The sequence below is a fragment of the Heptranchias perlo genome, unplaced genomic scaffold (assembly GCF_035084215.1).
Source record: "Heptranchias perlo isolate sHepPer1 unplaced genomic scaffold, sHepPer1.hap1 HAP1_SCAFFOLD_43, whole genome shotgun sequence".
NCBI lineage: Eukaryota > Metazoa > Chordata > Chondrichthyes > Hexanchiformes > Hexanchidae > Heptranchias > Heptranchias perlo.
The window spans coordinates 5493287-5518961 of NW_027139442.1; the positions used below are offsets into that span (position 1 = coordinate 5493287).

Below are 25675 nucleotides of genomic sequence, written 5' to 3' on the forward strand. Positions count from 1 at the left end.
CTTTTTCTAATATTGCTGTGAGATATTTGACATGTACTTGATAGGGCAGATAGACCCTCGGTTTAACGTGTCCTGTGTAAGTCGGCAACTCCGACAGGACACCGCTTCCTCAGTGCTGCACTTCAGTGTCAGCTTGGATCACGTGTTCAAGTCTATGGAGTGGAATTTGAACTCACAACATTCTAACCACGTCTGACACCTGAAAGGGGGAGAGGGAAGTGGGAGGGCCTTAAGGAGGGAATTCTGGAGACACGGCAGTCAAAAGTAGAGCAAATGGACTGCAGTTGCTCAAGAGGCGAGAGGTGGAGGACCGTCGTGCTTGGCGGGGGCTGCAGGACGGCAGTTTACAGAAATAGATGTGGTGGATTTAAATTTAAGAAAGAATAAAAATGAACTACAGGCATCGGAGACTGGAATCTAAAGCAGATCAGTAAGGACTTCGGTGATTGGTGAGAGACTCTCCAATCAAAAAGAGAAGGGTGGGGATGGACTCTGCGGCCAGGTTGTGGAGACTGTGTTTCCAAAGTTCATGACTTCCCAATTTTAATGTGGACTGAAATTGTGACTCATCTAAAACAGAATGTCGCTCTAACAAAACACATGCATTGGAAGGATGAAGAGAGGTGGTGGTTTTGTCAACGACCATCTGAAAGCTGGTCCATGTCTGCGAACAATGTCACCAAAGGGCAGCAGGTAGATGAGGAAGAGAAGGGAGCCAAGGATTCAACCTTTCGAGACATCAGATATAACGGTGATGCGGTGGGAAGAGAATCTTCTCCTGGCAATGTTCAGATAGGTGAGTGGAACCAAGCGAGGGTAGTCCCACCAAAAGAGGCCAATGATCGATGAATGAGGAGGTCACGGGTGGGTTTCCTGTAGTTGTGGAGGATAGGGCGGAGATGGGGAGGGGTGGGCCATGGAGGGATTTAAACTCAAGGATGAACATTTTAAATATTAGGCGATCGATAACTTGGAGTCAGTGAGGGTCAGTGAGGCCGAGCAGTACCTGGTGCTGGTTCGAAGGTGGAAGTTCAGGGGAGATTTAGCAGAATGGTACCGGGAATGGGGGAATTCAGTTCCGTGGAGAGAATGGAGAAGCTGGGATTGTTCTCCATGGAGCAGAGACGGTTAAGGGGAGATTTAATCGAGGGGTTGAAAATGAGGAGGGGTTTTAATTGAGTCGATGGGGAGAAACTGTCGGCAGGGTCGGTAACCAGAGGACACAGATTGAAAGGAATTGAGAAAAGAGCCAGAGGGAGATGAGGAGAATGATTTTGGCAGCCATTTGACCTGATCTGGAATTCACTGACTAAAAGGGCGATGAGAGCAGATTCAATAATAACTTTCAAAAGGGAAACGGGTCAGTCCTTGAAGGGGGGACATTTGCGGGATTGCGGGGTAAAAGCAGGGGAGTGGGACTGATCGGTTCGCTCTTTCACAGGGCTGGCACGGGCGCGATGGGCCGAGCGGCCTTTTTTAAAGAGCCGGCACAGGCGCGATGGGCCGAGCGACCTCTTTCTGTGTTGTTTGATTCTCGCTCACTGTTGGGATCCGTCCCACGGCCAGTTTGACTGGGAGGCGGCAGAGTGACTCCCGTCCGCCACCCCGAGCCCAGCTGGACACCGGGCGCTGCCAGAGTGGAGATTGACGGGGTCCGCAGGAGGCGCCGAGTAACACCCCCGTCTCCACCACCGCCCCCCTCCCACCGCACTCCCCTCTCAGGCCACTCCCGGGTACGGGCTCTCCCTCTTTCGGCCTTACCCGCGCCCACCGCCCCTCGGCCGCCATCATCATCCTCCTGGCGCCAGTCTATTGCCAAGGGAACGCGACACTGGGACCGCGCCGCGACTGCGCGGCGTCCCTCGGGCCGATCGGCAGGTACGCCTCGTGACGTCAGCGCACAAAGGGGAGAGACGCGGCCGCGTGTCACGTGATGGGAGGAGGGGCGGGGGTGTTGTGAGCTGTCAGTCAAAGGGCCAGGATTCAGCACTCACCGCGCACACGGTTTGGAGAATTTGTTTAAAATGCAAAATGTGCAAGAATGAAACAAAAATAGAAATGTGCAAAAAAAGGAAAAAACTGCAAATACAATAATCAGAATTAAAAGGCTACGGACCAAATGCTGGAATATGGGATTAGAGTAGACAGGGCTGATGGCCGGCGCGGACACGATGGGCCGAAGGGCCTCTATCCGTGCTGTATTACTCTATGACTCTAAAAGCAGAACTGTCTAAACTTACGTAAGGCTGATGGCCTGAGTCCTCCTGCCACGATTCGCCTTCCCTACCTTGGGCACAGGCTGAGCAGAATGCTTGAATGTAACTTTTTTAATGGAGAGGGTGCTGGGTGTATGGAATGGACCAGCATGGGAGGCAGTGGGGCCTGATTATATCCGCAAGTTCCCGAGAGTTGGCCAAATACCTGATAGTGATACCTTGCAATATGATAGCTTAGAAATTTAAAATTATTTTTGGGACATGTGCACTAGTTTTTATTGATTGCTGTACCTAGAGACCTAAGCCCCTTTGCTCCTCTACCGTCTCCAATTTCTCACCATTAAGAAAATTCTGCTATTTATCACCTGGTGTCAGCAATAGAATTACATAGAATGTACAGAAGGTCCATGACCGGGTTTATGCTCGAAATGAGCCTCCTGTCACCCTTCTTCATCTAAGTCTATCAGCATATCTTTCTATTCCTTGGGAGATGACGGAAATTGGGATCTTGAATGTTATTTTTGGTACATGTGCTTTCCACTCTTTGCCATCCAAAAATAATAGACTTTTATTGATTGATGTACCTGGACACCAAAACCACTTAGCTCCTCTACAGTCCCTATAGATGCTCTTTGTATTACTCCACACATCTTTACAATCTGTCAGTATTTACTCTCTTCACTGTCCAATAACAACAGAGACGGCGAGAATGGAACATTTTTTTTCCATTTCAAAATATAGATTATTTCATAAAATTTATGGATACACACTGTTCAGTGTAAATGTCACAATTACAATTCAAAAGAATACAATACAGATCGTTCACACTACGATTCAATTTTAACAATTGAGCACACAGTAGACATTTTCTAAGACATGATGCACAATAGAAGGTGAAATGGTCTGACACAGTGGCATTGCCCCATAGACGGTTTGTGCTGGGGGTTGAACCCCTCTTCGACTCCATCGTATAGGGATCCTGTCTCTATGGAGGGCGGTTATCAACTTTACCTGAATACGTGGATCCATTCGACCACATTCATGTTAGTGTTTGGCAAACACTGTCTGATGTCTTTCAAACACCTGTCGAACCTTGGGGTCAGAGACGTAGGGGATAATTTCCTGATGGAGCAGAAATTAAAATCGGGACGGTTCTATAACGGGTGGGTGATCCCCTCTACCAGTTCAGCCCTCAGCGATGGTGAAATTTTCTCTCCACGTGTTGTGAACTGATCAGTTTGAGACAATGGACCAGCTTGTGGGCTTCGAAGATTGAACCACTGAATAGGTCAGGAAAGGTGTGGCCGATTCTAGGCATCCGCACCTGGCGGAAATAGGGTGGTCGTGGCTAGTTAATGATGTCTGGTCACTAACCGCCCAATTAACGCTGGTGTTCCTGGCTCCGCCATCGTGGGTAAGGTCCTGAGAAGAGCGGCCGGAGCAACACCCGCCGGTTTCCGGTAAGGCGACGTGTAATATGTAAATCAGAACATTATGACGTACACGGAACATCATTTAATATTGGGTACAAGTGGGTGGGGGAGCCGCCCTTTCGATGGGCATTGAGTGGTCCAGAACACTGAGAAGTTTCTTTTTAACTTATATTTTGTGGGGCAAGGAGGAGCAGGAGATTTTCCCCTTGGCCTGCTACGGCCGTACGAAATCTCTTGGCCCCTAATCGTCTCAGAAATGTATCAGGAGGTTTCCTTAAAGATCTGTGGAAGCAGGCCTAGCCTCATGTCCCATTAAACTCCCTGCAGTGAGTAAACATTGCTGCACAGCAGTTCAGAGAGGAAACAATCTCCAGAACTTCCCACTGGAGTTTGAAATTACATTAATATTTCACGACTTAGTAACGGTCGGGTGTTGGTTCATTACTATTCTGTTCTGGTCAAAACAAAAATTCCAATGAACAGGACGATGTCTGACCCTGACAGCTCACCCTCTGTCTATCTCACCGGGCAGTGTGTGTGATGGGAAATAATCATCAACCGAAAAGGAGAATTTTAATTTATTCGTTTCATAATTAAACAATGAATATGGAAATCATATTACTTCCAGACTAAAAACAGCAAATCATTTCATGTTAAAATCACATGTTGTATAATTTCACAGCACAGCATTTGTCGGGTGAAATATAATTCCTGTCTGGTATTTCCAAATTTATTTAAAGTATTCGATTGATATCAGTTACTTTAGTGAACTCATTGATGTCAATGGATAGTAAAATCAGAAGCGCTGAATAATGGGCGCCCGATCCTCAACCGCACGTCTTACGCCACCGCCGAACATCAAAATGTACTCTAATTGTCTTTTTATTTAATTTCGGATGAAAGTTCTTCAGACGTTTCTATGATTTAACTAATGTAAGAATTAGATTCAGTGGGTATTTCACCCCGTTCTTCAGCTCCTCTCTGAATTTAGTCTGGGTCACAGCATAAATACACGTGTTGGTGCAGGAACTGAGAAGCTGAAGCATGAATCCGGCTGACTCAATGCCACTCTCCGTATAGTACTGGGCGTTTGTTATATACAGAGAGATAACATAAAAAACTTCTGTGCTCCATAACAATATAAAACTGCCTGATATACTGAAGAGTAAAATGATGGATTTCCTTCGGTTCTCCATCTCTGGATCCTGTTGATTCTCTCCATTGCTGCGGCCCCGGAGTCCCCTGCGGACTCTACTGGCGGATGAAGTCAAAAGGCTCAGTTTCCAGACACAACCCCGGGGTACATTGTCCATTATATATTCCGGGTCAAATCCAAAGTACCAGGGAATGTTTAGTAAACAGCTCAACGCACTCACCACCCCGATAACAACAGCCGCCATTTTCTCGGTGCAATATTTTGTTTTCAGCTTCTGACAACAAATGGCCACAAATCGATCAAAGGTGAAAACCACTGTGAACCAGACAGAGGCGGCAATGGCTGCTAATCTCAGGATGGCAATGAGACGGCACACGGGGGTAATGGTCAAGAATGAAACTGGGAAATAAATCTCAACAATGCGCCACATTATGACATCAGTGAAAACGACCAGGAGATCTGCCGCCGCCATTCCCACCAGGTAGCGAGTGATACATTTGGAGAGTCCGCACTTTCCTCGGGACAGGATGACAATCGCCACCAAGTTAACTGTAAGAGAGAGAAAAGGAAGCAGAGAAATTACTGATCAGACCTCGAGACACAGCAACAGTTTGACAGGATCTGGGGTGAAATTACCAGCTTTGTTGCTGCATCAAACGTTGGAAACTGTTGAACTGACTTGGGCAACGCTTTCGAGCAGAGAAATATTTTCAAACACAATTTTCAATAATGAATTGGGAAATTGATACAGAAAGTGAATAAAGTGAGCACCGGATCTACTGGAAGGGCCAAGTGAGAGCGCAGTGCCGGCGGGCACGAGATAAGGGGTTTTAGTGAGCTGGAATGGAACGGATTAAATCCGGTTTTGGGCTCCAGATGGACGGGAAAGTGAGCGAGGGCCGGGAAGGTGAGGGGACAGGGAGAGGAGCTGCTGGTTTGTTGCTCTCGGTTAAGAGAGCCGACAGGGGCCGGCACAAAACGGGAAAGAGCGAGTTCCACGGCGGTGAGTTTGAGGCTTCGGATCGGATTGGAAGAGACAGCTGGAGGCCAAGTCAATGTGTGAGATTGGGAGGGAGAAACCAAAAGGATATGTATGAGCTGGCGGGGATTCAGGAGCAGATGGTTTGGGATAGCGGATAAAATGAAACAACGGATGAGGAGTCAGAGGATTCAATGCAGTGGGAGGAGAGACTGGGATTCACAGGGAGAGACTGTAGGAGAGTGTTAGAGGAAATCTAATTTATAAGTCACAGTAACACAACACAATTAATAAATTCAAAATTTCATTTCTGTGGTTATCGAAGTTTGATATCCTGTGTTGGGTATGAAATGTGTTCAATAAATTTACTTTATACATTCAATTACAACTAAATTAATATGCATCGATTAAATCAACCTCGTACTTTAATGAATTAAGCTGAGACATAGCTTTTCAAATATAATATCCGAATAATTCATTACCATCACGAAATGACTGAGTCTATTCTTTCAATACACTTCAATTATGATTATTTATTCAGTCAATAAATAAATTAAAGGAACATTCACATAAACAGACTGAGGACCTGATAGTGATAAACACACCTAGCGACAGTACAATAAAACTCACAATCTGACAACATCCTAATAACACCTTCAAGTCTCATTTCCTCTTCCTAATTGTACCGAAAGTTTCAGCATTTCATTCCAATGAATTATTCACATCACAACCTTCCTCTCACCCTCTCTCTCTTCTCGCGTTCCTCCTCCCGTCTCCGTCTCGTTTTCCTTCTCAGTCGCGTTCCCTATCGCTCCTCTCTATCTCTCCTCACTGTCTCTACTCTATATCTCAAAGCTCATTTTCACATCCGAGTAAAACCTATCATCCTGCGCCTGCTTTCTCTTCACCAGCCCCGTGTTCCAACGATCTTATTCTCAGTGTCAGTTTGTTAAATGTTGAAGCCTCTGTAAACATTTTACTGTTTCTGCATACCATCCAAGTCTCCACCTGTTTCCCTACACTTTTCACTTCATTTACAATGCATGGAATAACCAGAATCGAAAGCCTCTTCCAGACACACCTCACAATAATTGAAATCCCTTCTCTTGTAATTACAAAGTACAGCGTTAGATGGCGGCATTGTTCAATTTACAAAACACCAACATCACCGCTGCTCCTTGCAATCTGCAGATAAATGGAAGGGCTCCTGATTCCGACAGGTAAATTGCAAATTGATACAACAGAACCACAAAATATTGCATTTTACAGTGAATTCATCCACTGTAAATCAGAGAATGATAGGGGACTCAATTGTAAGGGGAATAGACAGGCGTTTCTGCGGCCGCAACCGAGACTCCAGGATGGTGTGTTGCCTCCCTGGTGCAAGGATCAAGGATGTCTCGGAGCGGCTACAGAACATTTTGAAGGGGGAGGGCGAACAGCCAGCTGTCGTGGTGCACATAGGCACCAACGATATAGGTAAAAAAGGGGATGAGGTCCTAAAAGCAGAATATAGGGAGTTGGGAGGTAAATTAAAAAATAGGACCTCAAAGGTAGTAATCTCAGGATTGCTGCCAGTGCCACGTACTAGTCAGAGTAGAAATAGGAGGATATTTCAAATGAATACGTGGCTAGAGGAATGGTGCAAGGGGGAGGGATTCAAATTCCTGGGACACTGGAAACGGTTCTGGGGGAGGTGGGACCAGTACAAACCGGACGGTCTGCACCTGGGCAGGGCCGGGACCGCTGTCCTAGGAGGAGTGTTTGCTAGTGCTGTTGGGGAGGGTTTAAACTAAAGTGGCAGGGGGTTGGGAACCTGAGCAGGGAGAGAGAGCAAAGCGTAACAGGAAGGGACAGAAGGTATGGAGTAATAGGTAAAGTGTTTAAAAAGGAAAAAGCAGGAACTAAGCGTCACAAAACAGATTTGAAAGTTCTTTATCTGAATGCACGTAGCATTCGTAATAAAATGGACGAGTTAACGGCACAAATAACTACGTATGGGTATGATCTTGTGGCCATTACAGAAACATGGCTGCAGGGTGACAACGACTGGGAATTAAATATGCCAGGGTATTTAACAATCAGGAAGGACAGGCAGGAAGGAAGGGGAGGTGGGGTGGCTATGTTAATAAAGGAAGGAATCACTGTAATACAGAGAAATGATATTGGGACAAAGCATCAAGATAATGAAACAGTTTGGGTGGAGATAAGGAATAATAAGGGAAAAAAAACATTAGTGGGCGTAGTATATAGGCCTCCTAATAGTTGCAACTCTGCTGGAAGAAGTATTAATCAGGAGATAGTCGGGGCATGTAATAAGGGAACAGCCATAATTATGGGGGATTTTAATTATCATATTAACTGGACAAATCAAATTGGGCAGAGCAGCCTTGAGGACGAGTTCATTGAGTGCATCAGGGATGGATTTCTTGAGCAGTATGTAACTGATCCTACAAGGGGGCAGGCAACCTTGGACCTGGTCCTGTGTAATGAGTCAGGATTAATTAATAATGTCCTAGTTAAGGATCCCCTTGGAACGAGCGACCACAACATGGTTGAATTCCATATCCAATTAGAGGGTGAGAAGGTTGATTCTCAAACAAGCGTACTGAGCTTGAATAAAGGAGACTATGATGGTATGAGAGCGGAATTGATTAAAGTGGACTGGGAAAATAGATTAAAGGGTAAGACGGTACATGAGCAGTGGTGTTCATTTAGGGAGTTATTTTACAACTTTCAAAATAAATATATTCCACTGAGGAAAAAAGGGTGTAAAAGAAATGACAGCCATCCGTGGCTAAGTAAAGAAATCAAGGATAGTATCCGACTAAAAACAAGGACATATAAGGTAGCCAAAGTTAGTGGGAGGATAGAAGATTGGGAATTCTTCAAAAGACAGCAAAAAGTAACTAAAGGATTGATTAAGAAAGGGAAGTTAGATTATGAAAAGAAATTAGCAAAAAATATAAAAACAGATAGCAAGAGTTTCTATAGTTATATAAAAAGAAAAAGGGTGGCTAAGGCAAACATAGGTCCCTTAGAGGATGAGACCGGGAAATTAATGGTGGGAAACATGGAGATGGCAAAAATGCTGAACAAATATTTTGTTTCAGTCTTTACAGTAGAGGACACTAAGAATATCCCAACACTGTACAAACAGGGGACTCTCGGGGGGGAGGAGCTAAATACGATTAAAATCACTCAAGAGATGGTACTCAGTAAAATAATGGGACTCAAGGCGGATAAATCCCCTGGACCTGATGGCTTCCATCCTAGGGTCTTGAGGGAAGTGGCAGCAGGGATTGTGGATGCTTTGGTGATAGTTTTCCAAAATTCCCTGGACTCAGGAGAGGTCCCGGCAGATTGGAAAACTGCTAATGTAACACCGTTATTTAAAAAGGGTAGTAGGCAGAAGGCTGGAAATTATAGGCCAGTTAGCTTAACATCTGTGGTGGGTAAAATTTTGGAGTCTATTATTAAGGAGACAGTAACGGAACATTTAGATAAGCATAATTTAATAGGACAAAGTCAGCATGGCTTTATGAAGGGGAAGTCATGTCTGACAAATTTGCTTGAGTTCTTCGAGGATATAACGTATAGGGTGGATAAAGGGGAACCAGTGGACGTAGTGTATTTAGACTTCCAGAAGGCATTCGACAAGGTGCCACATAAAAGATTATTACTTAAGATAAAAAATCACGGGATTGGGGGTAATATTCTGGCATGGGTGGAGGATTGGTTATCAAACAGGAAGCAGAGAGTTGGGATAAATGGTTCATTTTCGGACTGGCAACCAGTAACCAGTGGTGTTCCACAGGGGTCGGTGCTGGGTCCCCAACTCTTTACAATCTATATTAACGATTTGGAGGAGGGGACCGAGTGCAACATACCAAAATTTGCAGATGATACAAAGATGGGAGGGAAAGTAGAGAGTGAGGAGGACATAAAAAACCTGCAAGGGGATATAGACAGGCTGGGTGAGTGGGCGGAGATTTGGCAGATGCAATATAATATTGGAAAATGTGAGGTTATGCACTTTGGCAGGAAAAATCAGAGAGCAAGTTATTTTCTTAATGGCGAGAGACTGGAAAGTACTGCAGTACAAAGGGATCTGGGGGTCCAAGTGCAAGAAAATCAAAAAGTTGGTATGCAGGTGCAGCAGGTGATCAAGAAAGCCAACGGAATGTTGGCTTTTATTGCTAGGGGGATAGAATATAAAAACAAGGAGGTATTGCTGCAGTTATATAAGGTATTGGTGAGACCGCACCTGGAATACTGCATACAGTTTTGGTCTCCATACTTAAGAAAAGACATACTTGCTCTCGAGGCAGTACAAAGAAGGTTCACTCGGTTAATCCCGGGGATGAGGGGGCGGACATATGAGGAGAGGTTGAGTAGATTGGGACTCTACTCATTGGAGTTCAGAAGAATGAGAGGCGATCTTATTGAAACATATAAGATTGTGAAGGGTCTTGATCGGGTGGATGCGGTAAGGATGTTCCCAAAGATGGGTGAAACTAGAACTAGGGGGCATAATCTTAGAATAAGGGGCTGCTCTTTCAAAACTGAGATGAGGAGAAACTTCTTCACTCAGAGGGTGGTAGGTCTGTGGAATTTGCTGCCCCAGGAAGCTGTGGAAGCTACATCATTAGATAAATTTAAAACAGAAATAGACAGTTTCCTAGAAGTAAAGGGAATTAGGGGTTATGGGGAGCGGGCAGGAAATTGGACATGAAGCTGAGTTCGGATCGGTCAATGCCCTGTGGGTGGCGGAGAGGGCCCAGGGGCTATGTGGCCGGGTCCTGCTCCGACTTCTTGTGTTCTTTAGATTTGTGGTTGGGATCAGATCAGCCATGATCTTATTGAATGGCGGAGCAGGCTCGAGGGGCCGATTGGCCTACTCCTGCTCCAATTTCTTATGTTCTTATGTTCTTATATGAAAGAATCAGCAGCAAACTCAGTTCAGTCGCCAGACCTCTGAAGCTGCATTCGATGCACACATAATGAAATAAGCTTTCATAACAGAGATAATCAATAAATACATTGAAATCCCAATTATACTGGATCATGTTATTGTGGAGGGAGGACATTAATGAATATCCCATTTATGTGAGAAGCAGTGACTTCTGTTGATCTGAAAACCGCAGCTCTGGCAGGGACTCTGAGCTGCCTCCTTGTAACACTGAGACCGCGAGCTGTCTCATTATCAATCAGTGAAAACACATTGATGAAAAAATATTCCAGGACAGTTCGGTTGCACAACATGAAACTGTTAACAGCTTCTGATTGTCTGATACCAGCTCTTAGTCCAGACACCTGATTCCAATACATTCAGTACAGTGAATAATCCAGTAACAATGCCAGGGTTAAATATACAAAGTTCCTTGCAGATATAATGCAGCTCCTACAAGACCGAAAGTGTCCACAATCCATCATCCAACTGATAGAACAGAACATGCGGCTGAGTAGAACATATGGCAGTAAAACTAATTAGCCAAGTACAGCAGCAGGGTTAACACCGATTTATAGTATTCACTGGTGAGTTAACGGCTTACCAGGAACTCCAATGGCTGAAATAACGGGATAGTAAACGCGTTCTATCTGAAACATTAATGAATATCCCATTTCTGTGAGAAGCAGTGACTTCTGTTGATCTGAAAACCGCAGCTCTGGCAGGGACTCTGAGCTGATGCTTTGCAACCAGCCCTGATTTATACTGGAGATAAACTCCACTGACACAGTTATACCCCTGATCATTGCTATTAGTTACAGTCACTTGAACAAACACATTACATCAGCGGCTTTTCGCCAATGTAAATAATGACGTGGATATATCATGAACATTTCAAAGTCCAGGACATTATCTTAATGAGACCTCTCTCAGAAATAAAGTTAAAAGCTGTGCTCATACAGGACTGGTCCAACAACGATGAACGAATTCATTTACCGTTTTCATATAATTGTATTGACCATGTTCACTCCTGCCGATTCATTTATAAATTTTACCAATTTCACCCCGTGTACAATGAATCCACGGACACAAACAGCCCCGTTTCACTCTGTTCCTGCAGTTTCCCACTTACAATATGAATTTTGAGTCTCTGACACGGGGATAGTGAAAGGCCACGTTGAGGATTGCAGCCGAGAAATGACTGTGTGTGATATTAGGGGTCGGACACTGAACGAGCTCCATTGCCATTCCTCTCTCTGTTATTTTACTACAGATGGTTACCCGTTTATTTTACATTGATTGATGGTTCCAGTAAAATTGGTCCCCTGTAACCCTGAGCTGAGCTCATGACCCGATTTGATCTCCACCACAAAGGCCCCGTGCTTCCCTCAGCCGCTTCCATTCCTTCCTCAGCCCATTGTCATTGAAACCCTCATCAATGCCTCTGTCCCTTCCAGACTCCATTCCTCCAATGCTCTCCTGGCCGGTCACTCATCTCGATCTTCCAACCAGCACCAGATCCTGGCCGGACACATTGACCCTCACTAACTCCCAGTTCCCCATCACCTAATATTTAAATTGTTCATCCTGGTTTTAAAATCCCTCCATGGCTCACACCTCCCCATCTCCGGCCTCTCGTCCACACCTACCTCCTCAATCATCGATCACTGGCCTCTTTCGGTTGGACTACCCTCGCTTGGTTCCACTCAACTATCTGATCATAGCCAGGAGAAGCTTCTCTTCCCATCCAATCACCGTTATATCTGATGTCTGTAAAGGTTCAATCCTTGACTCATTCCGCATCCTCATCTACATGCTGCCCTTTGGTGACATTGTCCGCAGACATGGACCAGCTTTCAGCTGTACGCTGACAAAACCACCGCCTCTCTTCAACCTTCCAATGTCTTTGTGTTGTCAGGACGATATTGTTTAAGTTTAGCCACGATTTCATCCAGTTAAAAATTGGGAAATCATGATCTTTGAGCCCACAATCCCCACATCCTTGCCACATGGTCCATCCTCACCCGTTTCTTTTTGATTGTTGAGTCCCTCACCAATCACCCAAGCCCTTATTGACCTGCAGTGGCATCCAGTATCCAAAACCTGTAGTTTAATTTTATTCTTTCTTACACTTAAATCCACCAGGGCCTCACCCCTCGATATCTCTGTAACCTCCTCCGGTCCCGCAGCCCCTGCCAAACACTCTGCTCCTCCACCTCTGGCCGCTTGTGCCTCCTCAGTCCATCTGCCCTACGTTTGACAGCCATGCATTCAGCCATATCCACGCTCCAGAATTCCCTTCAAATGCCCCTCCATCTCCCTCTCCCCCTTTCAGGCGTCAGCCGCGGCTCTGAGGTAGCAGTCTCAGCTTCTGAATTAGAAAGTGTTGAGTTCAAGTGTCACCTCAGAGACTTGAACACATAATCCAGGCTGACACTGCAGTGCAGGACTGAGGGAGAACTGTACTGTCGGAGGTGCCGACTTTCATAGCACACGTTAAGCTGAGGGCCAATCTGCCCTCTGGGGGAGGTGTAAAAGATCCCACGGCAATATTCGCAAAACAGCAGGGGAGTTCTCCCTGATGCCCTGGGCAATGTTTATCCCTCAACCAACATTGCTAATACCGATTTTCTGGTCATTTATCTCACTGCAGTTTGTGGGAGATTGCTATGTGCAAATTGGCAGGAGACATTTTCCTGCACTACCACAGTCGCTGCACTTCGATTTGTGCTTCACTGATTGGAAAGCGTTTTGGGACGTCCTGAGATATTTCAAGGCGCTATATAAAGGCAAGTTCATTCCTTCTTTCAGACCCTCCATGAAAGCCACCTCTTGCTTCATGCTTTTGTCATCCCCTTAAAATCTCCTTCTATGGCTGGGGGTCCATTGTTATCTGATTATACCTCAGTAAATCCGCTTAGGATATTTATCTATGTTAAATCCGCTTTATAAATAGAAGTAGTTATTGTTATATTTTACCATCCTCCGCTCTCTTCATCCCACCATTGGTGGCCGTTCCTCAGACATCTAAATTTTACTCTCGAAAACCAACCTTGTCCCCTCCGTCCCTCCATTTGCTTCTCCTCCTTTTACACTCTGCTTAAACCCACTCATTGACCAAGGTTTCCGCCAGTCGTCCTGATATCTTCTTATTTCTTTCGTGCCCGTTTTTACCCACTCTTCCGTGAAGCCCCTTTGGAATTTTTATTACAGTAAAGGCGGTCTGTGAATGCAAGTTGTTGACTTTCATTGAATGTGTTCGTTAGTTGTCCACTGTATGAGCAAAAATAATTTCTGGGCTAATATTCGTGTCCCAGAAAGAGATTTATATAATAGGTGGACTTGTTGAGATAAATGAACATTGGCAACTACTCATGAACACTGTTTTGTTTGAGCAACATAACTCGGTTTATCTACAGACATCGCATTCAAATAGAGGGCATTCTGGAGCGTGGAAAAGGCTGTAGGCAAGGCTGCCAAAAGTGGGGCAGATGGACTTCGGGGGTAGCCTTTAGGAAGTCCTCTATCTAAGATGAGACCAGTTACAGTGAATAGGATGAATGTTTATTAGTTATTTGTCTTTTTTTCTCTTTGTTTATATCCCGTTTTACCGCTCTATCGGGCTGAAAACTAGGAAGAAGCTTAAGTATTTATTTTCATTGGTTAAAGCCCGTAGTTCCAGAGGACAGACTGCAGTTTCGACGCCCCCTTATAGAAACAACATTAAACCCACAAAGAGCACAATGTAGATTCTCTCGAATGAGGCCCGGGAAGGGAAGCTGCATGAGGAAAGATTTGAAATGCCGGGATTATTTCCACAGAAATAGGCAGGAGACGTAAATTTTAAATATGAAGGTGTTTGATAGACTAATAGAGAGTTACTGTACCCTCTGGTTGTGAGGATCAGTGATGGAGTAATGGAGAATTACTGTATCCTCTAGTTGTGAGGATCAGTGACGGAGTAATAGAGAATTACTGTACCCTCTGGTTGTGATGATCAGTGACGGAGTAATAGAGAATTACTGTATCCTCTGGTTGTGACGATCAGTGACGGAGTAATAGAGAATTACTGTATCCTCTGGTTGTGACGATCAGTGACGGAGTAATAGAGAATTACTGTACCCTCTGGTTGTGACGATCAGTGACGGAGTAATAGAGAATGACTGTATCCTCTGGTTGTGACGATCAGTGACGGAGTAATACAGAATTACTGTATCCTCTGGTTGTGAGGAACAGTGATAGAGTCATAGAGAATTACTGTATCCTCTGGTTGTGAGGATCAGTGACAAGGGGTCATCAATTCAGCTCATCATGGAAGAGTTTAAATGTAAATTCTTCACGCAGAGATTTTTTGGAGCATGAAACGTTTCACCAAAAGGAATGGAAAAGGCAGAAAAGAGACAATTGCAACTTTTACCATTGCCTCGTTTCAGAGAAAATCGAATTCGTATTTGAAATAGAAGAAGATAAAGGTAATTGCCATGGAATACGTTTTGAATTGCTTGAATGATCCGAGAGGCCGATGTGCTGCCCCTTATCCAACAATACGGTACTGTAACTCAGGGATATAACTAAAGTTCCCCCTTCTCATCTGAACTGTTTCTGCACTGTCCAATATCTAATAATACGATACTGTAACCGAAGGATCTAACAATTGTTCCCCCTTCTAATCGGAACTGGATATTCATGTGCCTGCATTGCCCAATATCTAATAATACGATAGTGTAACCCAAGGTTCTGACAATATTTCCTGGATAATCTGAACTGAATATTCATGTTTATTCACTGCCCCGTGTCTATCGATACAACACTGTACCCCAGGGATGCATCAATGGTTCCCGTTCTAAACTGAACTCGATATTCGTGTTTCTGGGCTGCCCTTTCTAAAAATAGGACAGTGTAAACCAGGGATGTGACAATAATTTCCATTATAATCTGAACAGTGTATATATGTTTCTGCACTGTCCAATATCAATCAATACGACAGTGCAACACAAGGATGTAACAATAGTTCCCCCCTTATAATCTGAACGTGATATAATTGTTTCTGCTCTATCCAATATCTAACAATGTAATAGTGTAACCCCGAGGTGTAATAATAGTTCACCCTTAAAATCTGGACTAGATATTCGTGTTTCTGCCACATGTCTCATCAATCTTTCAATATTCGGACACAGGAAACATTTGTTAAGATGACGCTGATCCCAATCGATAAACTGCTTCATTTCACACCAATAAACTCACAAACCAATCGGTATTATCGGCTTCACCAATTCAATCAGTTCGACTTAACTGTAGCTGTCAATATGAAATAAAGTATATGCAGCACTTCCCCGCATCAGTGGGTCGCTTTGATTGACCTCAACAAAATGCCTTCTGACTGTCCTTCTGTTATGTAACCTTCTGAGTCTGTGAAACTTGTCCTCCCCGGAGATCAATCTGGCCCTGATCATTCTGTGTATTACCTACTTTTTTGGACCAGGTGATCTCCACCCCAGCCAGAAACAGGTCCAGCTCTCGCTTGAAAGAATTCAGCGAATCGGCGTCCACTGCACGAGCCGGCATCCTGTTCCAGAGGTTCATTATTCTCCGGTAAAAGAATCACTTCCTGACATCTAACCTCGATCTGCTTTGTACAACTTAAAGTTGTGATTCCTGGTCCTCCCTAACCTATTTAGTTGGCACGAACTGTCGACTCGAGCACAATCTTTTCCCTTCATTATCCTATACACTTCGATCAAATCACCCATAAGTCGACGCTTCTCCATAGTGTAGAGTCCCAGCTCTTTTAACATATCTTGACAACTAAAATACTTCAAACTGGGAATAAATCTAGTGGCCCTTCTCTGCACCCTTTCCAAAGCCTCAATATCACTCACCATGTGAGGAGACCAAAACTGGACAAATTATTCAAACTGAGGCCTGACCAAGGTCTTGTCCAAGGACAAAATAGCAGGTGTTGTTTTACAATCAATTGGAGTTCAATGTCGGAAAGTGTGAGGTTATCCACTTTGGAACTAAGAAAATATATCAGAGCATTTTCTAAATGGCGAGAAAGTCGGAACTGTGGATGAGCAGAAAGATTTGGGGTCCAAGTACAGGAATCAATAAAAGCTCGCGGAGGTGGGGGGAATAATTTAAAAGGCTAATGGAATGTTGACCTTTATCTCAAGGCGACTGGAATACAAGGCGGTGGAAGTAATGTCACAGCTGTACAGAGCTCCAGTGAGACCACATCGGGAGTCTGCATTCAGTAATGGGCACCGAAACTCAGGAAGGATATATTGGCCTTGGAGGGGTTGCGGGGCCAATTCACTGGAATGATACCGTGGCTCAAAGGATTAAATGATGAGGTTGCATAAGCGATTTTATATTGCATTGAATATAGAATAATAAGTGGAGATCTAATTGAGATGTTGAAGATGATTAATGGATGTAATAGGGTACATAGACATGCATTACTTCCTCAGGGCGGGGGATTCCAGAACAAGGGGGCATAACCATAAAATTAGAACTAGGCTGCTCAGAGTGAATGGAGGAAACACTCCATCACAAGAAAGGTCGTGGAAATCTGCAACTCTCTCTCCCGAACGCTGTTGACGATGGAGGTCAATTGAAACTTTCAGAGCTGAGATTTATAGAATTTTGTTAGGCAGGGGTATTCAGAGTTTTGGAACCAATGTAGGTCGATGGAGTTCAGACACAGATCAGCCAAGATGTAATTGAATGGCGGAACAGGCCCGTGCGGCTGAATGGCCCACTCTGGTTCCCATATCCTAAAAATAGACCCCAGATCCCTATTCTCTTTACCCATCACATCACGGTACTGCTCATATGTTCCGCGATGTGATAGGTAAAGAGAATAGGGAGCTGGTGTATAAATTGAGCTCAATGCTCTATTTAGAACCAGTCAGGAGCCCAATCCACCAATACATCAAGATCCAGCTGAAACAGTCGAGAATCGTCTACAGGACTGACACTCGTACAAATCTGAGTATCATCTGCAAATGGTGCCCCCAACACCTACATCTAGATCATTAATAAAAATCGTAAAGAGCAATGGTCCTAACACCGATCCCTGCGGGACACCACTGGTGACCGGTCTCCAAACAGATCCAAATCCATCTATAACTATTTTCAGCCTATGGTCTTCCAGCTAGCTCTCAATCCAGAGTTACCGACCCACTTGCCAGTGGATACAGTTTCTCCCTAATTGCTCTCCCAAAACGCCTTATTATTTTGAATACCTCTATTAGGTCTCCCCTTAACCTTCACTGCTCGAAGGAGAACAATCCTAGATTCTTCAATCTCTCCACATAATTGAAGTCCCTCATCCCTGGTATCATCCGAGTAAACCTCCTCTGTACCCTCTCCAATACATTGACATCCTCCCTAAAGTGTGGTACCCAGAATTGTTCACAATACTCCAGCTGATGGCTTTCCAGTGATTTGTAAAAGTTCAACGTGACTTCCTTCTTTTTTTGTTCCATGTCCCTATTTACAAAGCCAATTGTCACATTCGCTTTCTGAACCGCCTTATCAAATAGTTGTAAATGTGCACTCCCAGATCCCTCTGCTCTTGCACCCCATCAAAGTAGTACCATTTCGATTCTACTGCTTTTACATGTGGTTCCTCCTAAAGTGAATCAATTCACACTGATCCGCATTAAATTGCAACTGCCAAGTGTCTTCCCATTTCGTCAGTCTGTCGATGTCCTCCTGAAGTCTGCTACTATCCTGATCACTATTTATGTTTCAAATTTTAAATAGAATTGTGAAAACATCCTCTTGGACTCGCCCCACCTTTAAACACAAGGACAGGCAAAACTTTCGTCACCTCGAGAAAAGCCTAATGCTCGGCACAAGATAGCATTCAATGGAAGAGCGCACGCTCCTTATCAATGGTTCCGAACCCAGTGATGGATTGCGGGCCCAGTGAGAGATTGTTCCATTTTGACAGATTGGGGAGGACATGGGACAATAGTTTAGACGACGCAGAGGTCGGAATCGGCTGAATGTTTGGCGGTTCATCTTTTCCCAGTGAGCCTCTGGAATGCGTTGCTGGCTGGTGTGGTGGGGGCTGACTCTCTGTCTGCCTTCTCCAGGGAGCTGGAACGGTTTTTGGCTGGGGCAGAGGTCACAACATATAAAGGGTAAGAGGATTTAGAGTTAACCTAGGTATAATCTAGCTGATCTCATGGGCAGGCTTCGATTACCTGAGGGGGTCGGGGGGTGGGTGGAATTTTCCAGTGTATTCTATCCCTTAAAGGCACTGGATTTTTCTCAGGATCTTTGCCTCTCCGAGGAGATTCCATGGCTGCGGGCGGGGGGAGGGGGAGTAAGTGTCAGTAATGACGCTCCCGCCACCACCAGTGAGGGGCAGGCTTGATGGACCAGCTGGTCTTTTACTGCACGTCATTTCCGTTTGTTCGTCCACATCCCCCGCTCGTCAAGGTGCTTTCAATGAAGCGATCCTCACACAAACCCCCAACTGGGGCATGTCCTGCGTCTGTCTTTAGTGAAACGGGACTCAATGTCTTTGCGTCTCACGTTATTCTCCTCTGAAGCTCAAGGGCTCGAAATATTCTTGCATGCCTCTGCTACAATGTGCCTGAGAATTGCTCGTCCCGTCCAACCGTCCGCTACGTGGCGACGTGGCTGTTGTCCGCTTGGAGCACAAGAGGAGATGATTTTAAGCCCAGTGAATCATTGAGTGGTCCGAAGTCAGTAAGCACCTCGTTCGGCTACCCTTGGTTATAGCTCTATTGGATTCGGGGTTGTCGCTCAGTGGTACAGCACCTGCTTTGCGTGTATAAGTTTCTGGGTTCAATATCTAACACCTCCACCATTTATTTTCACCAGAATGTCCCACAGAAAGGCGAATCGTGCTTTCAGAGGGAAGCGAGTTCCAACTTCTGAGACATAAATTCAATTGTCCCGAAGAAGGACTTCATCTCACGGTCCCCTCAGCAGCTCAGCTCATAACGAGCCGCCGACTGACCAGAATTCAAAATGTAAAGTGTTTGGGCATAGAACCTGAGACCTCATACATGCGAAGCATGCGGTTTATCATCTGAGCGACATCACCAGATAATAACGACCTCGAACCAAGTGTGAAAGGACTGAGTGCCTCACTTTCCGAAGGCCACCCGAGAATTTACTGAAAAGCATTTCCTCCTTCAAGCATAGGAGATACCTGAGGTATGCGGACCTGATGCTAGTATTTTAAATCCAGACTTTATTTTATTAATTCAATTTTTTATTAATTGAAATTGAATTCCCCAGCTGCGGTGGTGGGATTTGAATTCTTGACTCTGGATTATTAATACAGGCCGCATGGATTACAAGTCCAGTAAACTACCGTACCGCTGGATTACGAGTCCATTATGCTACCGTACCCGCTGGATGAACAGAAGAAACCAGGTCTCGTCACTCAGAGAAATGAGAAAGGGAGCGTTGAGAAGAAAGTCTGGGAGAGAGGTGAGTCTCCTCGGGCTGTGCTGACCGTCATTTCTGTTTCAGGTCGCCGTTCTTCGAACTGCTCGCTGGACATTGCACCGTCACACATTCCGATCAGTCGGCGGCTGCTGTGATCTGAGCTGCTGAGCAGACCATGAGGTGCAATCCGGCAATTGAATGCTTGTGGAGCCTCAGAGCTTGCAATTCGCGGCACTCCGAAATCAAGATTCGCCATTCTGTGGGTAATTTTGATGAAAAAAATAGCTTTGGAGATGCTGGGGGTTGAACCCAGGACCTCATACATGCAAAGCACGCGCTCTACCACTGAGCTACATCCCCAGACAAAACAAAATGCCAACGAAGAGCTGATCTCCTTCAATTTATCAGTCCACATAAGGTTTTTCTTTGGGCTTCAATTCGTCTCCTTTTCTGCTCCAACCAGGCAATTAAACATGAAGTTTGCGGACCTGATATAATTATGGGTGAACAGAACAAACCAGGCCTCGGCACTCAGAGCAATGAGAAAAGGGGCGTTGAGAAGAAAGGGTGGGAGAGGGGGAGAGACTCCTTTGGCTGTGCTGCAACCATCCTTCCGATATCAGGGCACATTTTTCGAACGCTGCCGTTATCAGTCACATTGCTTACGGTTGGACGGGACGGGAAATCCTCAGGCACATTGTGGCAGAGGCCGGCAAGAATATTTCGAGTCCCTGAGCTTCAGAGGAGGGTAAGGTGAGACACAGACAGCATTGAGTATAATTTCACTATAGACGGATGCAGGACTTGCCCCAGGTGTGATTTTGTGTTTAACGATCACTTCACTGAAAACAGCTTGACGATCTGGGGCTACAGACGGACATGATGGTCAGGAAAAGACCAGTTGGTTCATCAATCCTGCCCCACATGCCTGGAGCATCGTGACCAGACACTTCCCACCTACAACACCCGCCCCTCCCACCGGAAACATGTAATCTCCTGGGAGCGGTTACAATCTAGAAATAAATCCAGCGCCAATAAGGAGGGGACATTCTGCGAAATTCCTCCCCGACTCCTTCAGGCGATCGAATTGAGTCCAGTGGATCGCACTGACCATGCGTGGGTTAACTGTAAAACCTCTCACCTTCGATATGATGCGATCTCTGCCTCAGTCAAAAACTGGTCCAGATCCCTCGAGAAGGCAAATTGAGAGTCAGCACCCACCACACCAGCCAGCAATGCATTCCAGAGACTCACTACTCTGTGGGAAAAGAAGAATCGCCTTACACCCAGCCTATTCCGACCTCTGTGTCGCCTGAACGCCTGTCCGCTGCTCCACCCGGATCTGTGAAACTGGGAATAATCTATTTCTTCACTCAGAGGGTGGTGAACCTGTGGAATTCTCTACCACAGAAGGCTGTGGAGGCCAAGTCAATGAATATATTTAAGAAAGACAGATTTCTACACACAGAAGGCATCAAAGCGCACGGAGAGAGAGCGTTAATATGGTATTGAGATCGAGGATCAGCCATGATCATATATAATGGCGGAGCAGGCTCGGGGGTCCGAATGGCCGACTCGTGATCCGATTTTCTCTGTTATTATTACTGGGCACGCTCTCCAGCCCCGGGATGGCAGCCATTTCAAAGCTGCGTGCGTGCTTCCATTCCATTGTATCGTGTGCAGAGCGTTCGTTTTTTCTCGAGGGACAGAATCCCTTTCCTGTCCTGGTGTGTGAAGGTGAGGTGAGGACAAAAAGATCCTTTCAAAATCCACAGCGTTTGGAGATGCCGGGGATTGAACCGGAGATACCACACACGCAAAACATTCGCTTTTCCACTGCGCTACATCCCCTCAGCAAAGGGTCTTCAACTTTAGAATAAAAAAGTGGGCTTTCCGCTCTGTCTCTCCCTGACAACGTGATGCCCAGTCGTCACACGCGCTCACAATGTTCAACCTCTGCTTCAGATCACGGTCTTTGCTGCTCGTCTTTACTTAGAACTTTCCAAAAAAAAAGTCAGCGGAAATAAAAAAATACAATTCCCAATAGTCAGTGACGAGGCTGACATCCAACCTCTGAATCATAAAGTGAGATGGATGAATGACACAGCGTCAAACAAGAGCTGGGACTGCTCGCTCGACATTGCACTGTCACACATTCCAGTCAGTCAGCGGCGGCGATGAGCTGAGCTGCTGAGGGAACCGTGAGATGAAGTCCTGCTCCGGGACAATTTGATGCTTGTGGAGCCTCAGAAGATGGAACTCGCTGCGCTCAGAAAGCGCGATTCGCCTTTCCATGAGTAATTCTGATCAAAAATATTTTTGGAGATGCTGGGGATTGAACCCAGGACCTCATACATGCGAAGCATGCGCTCTACCACTGAGCTACATCCCCAGATGGAATAAATCGCTACCCAGGGAAAGAAGAACTGACTGCCCTCCTTTTATGAGACCACCCATGGTGGGTCTGCCACGTGATCGATTATTTCCAGTTTCAAAGATTGGGGAGGAGCAGGGAACAGGCGTTTCGACGACACAGAGGTAAGAATAGTCTGGATGTTTGGCGGTTCTTCATTTCCCAGAGAGTAGTGAATCTGTGGATTGCATTGCCGGCTGGTGTGGTGGGTGCTGACACTTTGTGCACTGGGCTTAAAATCATCTCGTTTTCTGCTCCAACCAGACAATTCAAGGTGAAGTATGCGGACCTGATACAACTGTTGGTGAACGGAAGAAACCAGGCCTCGGCACTTAGTCTGATGAGAAACGGGGATTTCAGAAGATAGGCTGAGAAAGTGGGGAGAGACTCCTTGAACTGTGCTGTAACCATCCTTCCCATTTCAGGGCGCATTTTTTCGAACGCTCCCGTTATCAATCACTTTGCTTACCGTTGGACGGGACGAGAAATGCTCAGGCACATTGTGGCAGAGGCCGGCAAGAATATTTCCAGTCCTCCAGCTTCAGAGGAGGGCAAGGTGAGGCGTGGAGAGCATTGAATCTCATTACACAATAAAGGGCCAGGTGTGAGTTTGTGTTTAAAGATCACTTCAACAAAAAAACAACTTGACGAGCTGAGGTGACTGACGGGCATGATGGTCAGGAAAAGACCAGCTGGTTCATCAATCCTGTCCCACCCACCGGAAACGGTTACAAACCTTGGAGCGGTTACAAACCGGAAAAAATACAGGGCCAATTTCTGGAAAATTCCTCCCCGACATCTTCAGGCGATCGAAACCAGTCCAGGACATGAGAGTGACCATGTGTAGGTTAACTGTAAAACCACCCACCTTCTATATTATGCGATCTCTGCCCCAGTCAATAACCGGTCCAGATCCCTCAAGAAGGCAGAGAGAGAGCCAGCACCCACCACACCGGCCGGCAATGCATTCCAAAAACTCACTGATCGCTGGGAAATGAAGAACCGCCTAACATCCAACCTATTCTTACCTCTGTGTACTCTAAACGCCTGTCCGCTGAATTCCAGCCTCTGAATCATAAAGTGAGTTGTATGAATGACAGAGCGTCAAACAGGACCGAGAACTGGGATTGCTCGCTCGACATTGGACCGTCACACATTCCGGTCAGTCGGTGGCTGCTATGAGCCGAGCTGCTGAGGCCACCGTGGGATGAAATCCTTCTCCGGGACAATTTAATGCCTGTGGAGCCTCAGATGATTCATCGTTCCGTGGGCGGCGAGTGGGAGAGAGGGAAGAGACTCCTTGGTGTAAGATTAGGCATTTTCAGCATATGGAGCGTACATTCAGATTAGGAGTTTTCAAAATATAAACCATAGAAACCACTCACGTTTACATTAGTCATCTTAATGCATAAACAACACGCGCTTATAAACATAATATCTCTGGGAATCGAAGGATAGTCGCTGAGGATCATGAAATGGCCGAGTTAAAACTTATCCAGAATACAGAAGGTCAGACTGAGCGAGGTGATGCTGAAAGCTGCTTAAATTGCAGGGTTCAAGCATTTTGCAGAAGATAACAGGCGACATTGTGAATGTGTTGCTACTATGTTGAGAATGTGTTGAGAATATGTGGAGAATGTGTTGAGAATATGTTGAGAATATGTTGAGAATATGTTGAGAATATGTGGAGAATGTGTTGAGAATATGTTGAGAATATGTGGAGAATGTGTTGAGAATATGTTGAGAATATGTAGACTTTGGGCATGTTGAGGTCCAGGCATCTTGTGTCCGGACATACCATGAGCAGTTCTGATAGGAATGTGAATAACAAATAAAGATCAGGGAGAGGTTGCATGAAATGATTGGTGTAAACAATTCTAGTTTTACATTTGAATGTATAGAAGGACAGGACGGCGAGAGGGAGAGACGGATCAGCAGTCATCTGATGGTTACAGCTTCTATCCAAAGCAAGACTGAAGGTTCGTATCGTGTCCTTCCTATTAATACTATGGCCTTAAACATTGTGTTTGTTGATACTTTATTATATTCAGTGAAGGATTAATCGCAACCTATTGGTGTCGAGTCTTAATCGATCTTATAAACTGGCCACTGCAGCATCGGACCTTAACATGAGATAATGTGGATTGAGTGAAACTATGTACCTCGGACGGACAAGGTGCTAATCCCAGTCCGTTAAGGTAGGAAAACCGTTTCGGCGGGAGCATGAGTTTTCCCTCCAATACTAACAGTAACCATGGGGGCTATCAAAGAAGCTGTTTTTTTGAAAAGAATCTGAGCGTCGTGATGGGCAGAGAAGTCTGTTAAGAATTGTCCATGATGTGGAGATGCCGGTGATGGACTGGGTTGGACAAATGTAAGGAATCTTACAACACAAGGTTATCGTCCAACAGTTTTATTTGAAAATCACAAGCTTTCGGAGGCTTTCTCCACCTGACGAAGGAGAAAACCTCCCAAAGCTTGTGATTTTCAAATAAAACTGTTGGACTATAACCTGGTGTTGTAAGATTCCTAAGATTTGTCCAGGAGATAACAGGTTTGTTTGAGACACAGACTGTGAGTTCGAGACATTGACTCAGTAAAAATGGGATTAAGTAGCGAACACCAGAAATTGAAAATTGGTTTTGGAGAAAACAGGATAAATTAGTTTATCATATAATAAAGGAGAGAGGGGAAGACACAATCCCTTTTGTAGTTACAAGCTACAGAATTTCTTTTGTTTGCAGCGCGCTGTTTCTTTAAATGCCTGTGTGAATGTTTCGGTGCCACTGGCTGTGGTGAAACCCTCTTTTTCAGCATGCAGTGTAAAAATGTTACAAAGATTTTGTTTAGCTGCGAAGGTTAACTTTTCTTCAGTTATATTCAGTACATTTTACGCATAATTGTAAAGGCGACTGAAGAAATAACAAAAAGAAAGGTAATGTAATTTATTGGGTTTTTGTAAGCACGTGATATTTCTATAATATTATCTGTTTTATCGTGTTAAGTTTAAGATATTGCTGAATTAAATTGGAGATATTGAGATTAACTAATCTATTAAATTGTGAAAACCAGACTTTTATTGAGGCCAC

General features: G+C 45.1%; 2 non-coding genes across 2 annotated transcripts; both read right to left on the reverse strand.

The window, feature by feature from the left end:
* Window positions 1-20461: 20461 nt before the first annotated feature.
* On the reverse strand, window positions 20462-20533 carry trnaa-ugc (transfer RNA alanine (anticodon UGC)). Its single transcript has one exon. It is a non-coding gene; the product is annotated as a tRNA-Ala (tRNA).
* A 1960-nt stretch (window positions 20534-22493) lies between these two features.
* Window positions 22494-22565, reverse strand: trnaa-cgc (transfer RNA alanine (anticodon CGC)). Its single transcript has one exon. It is a non-coding gene; the product is annotated as a tRNA-Ala (tRNA).
* Between the last annotated feature and the right edge of the window lie 3110 nt (window positions 22566-25675).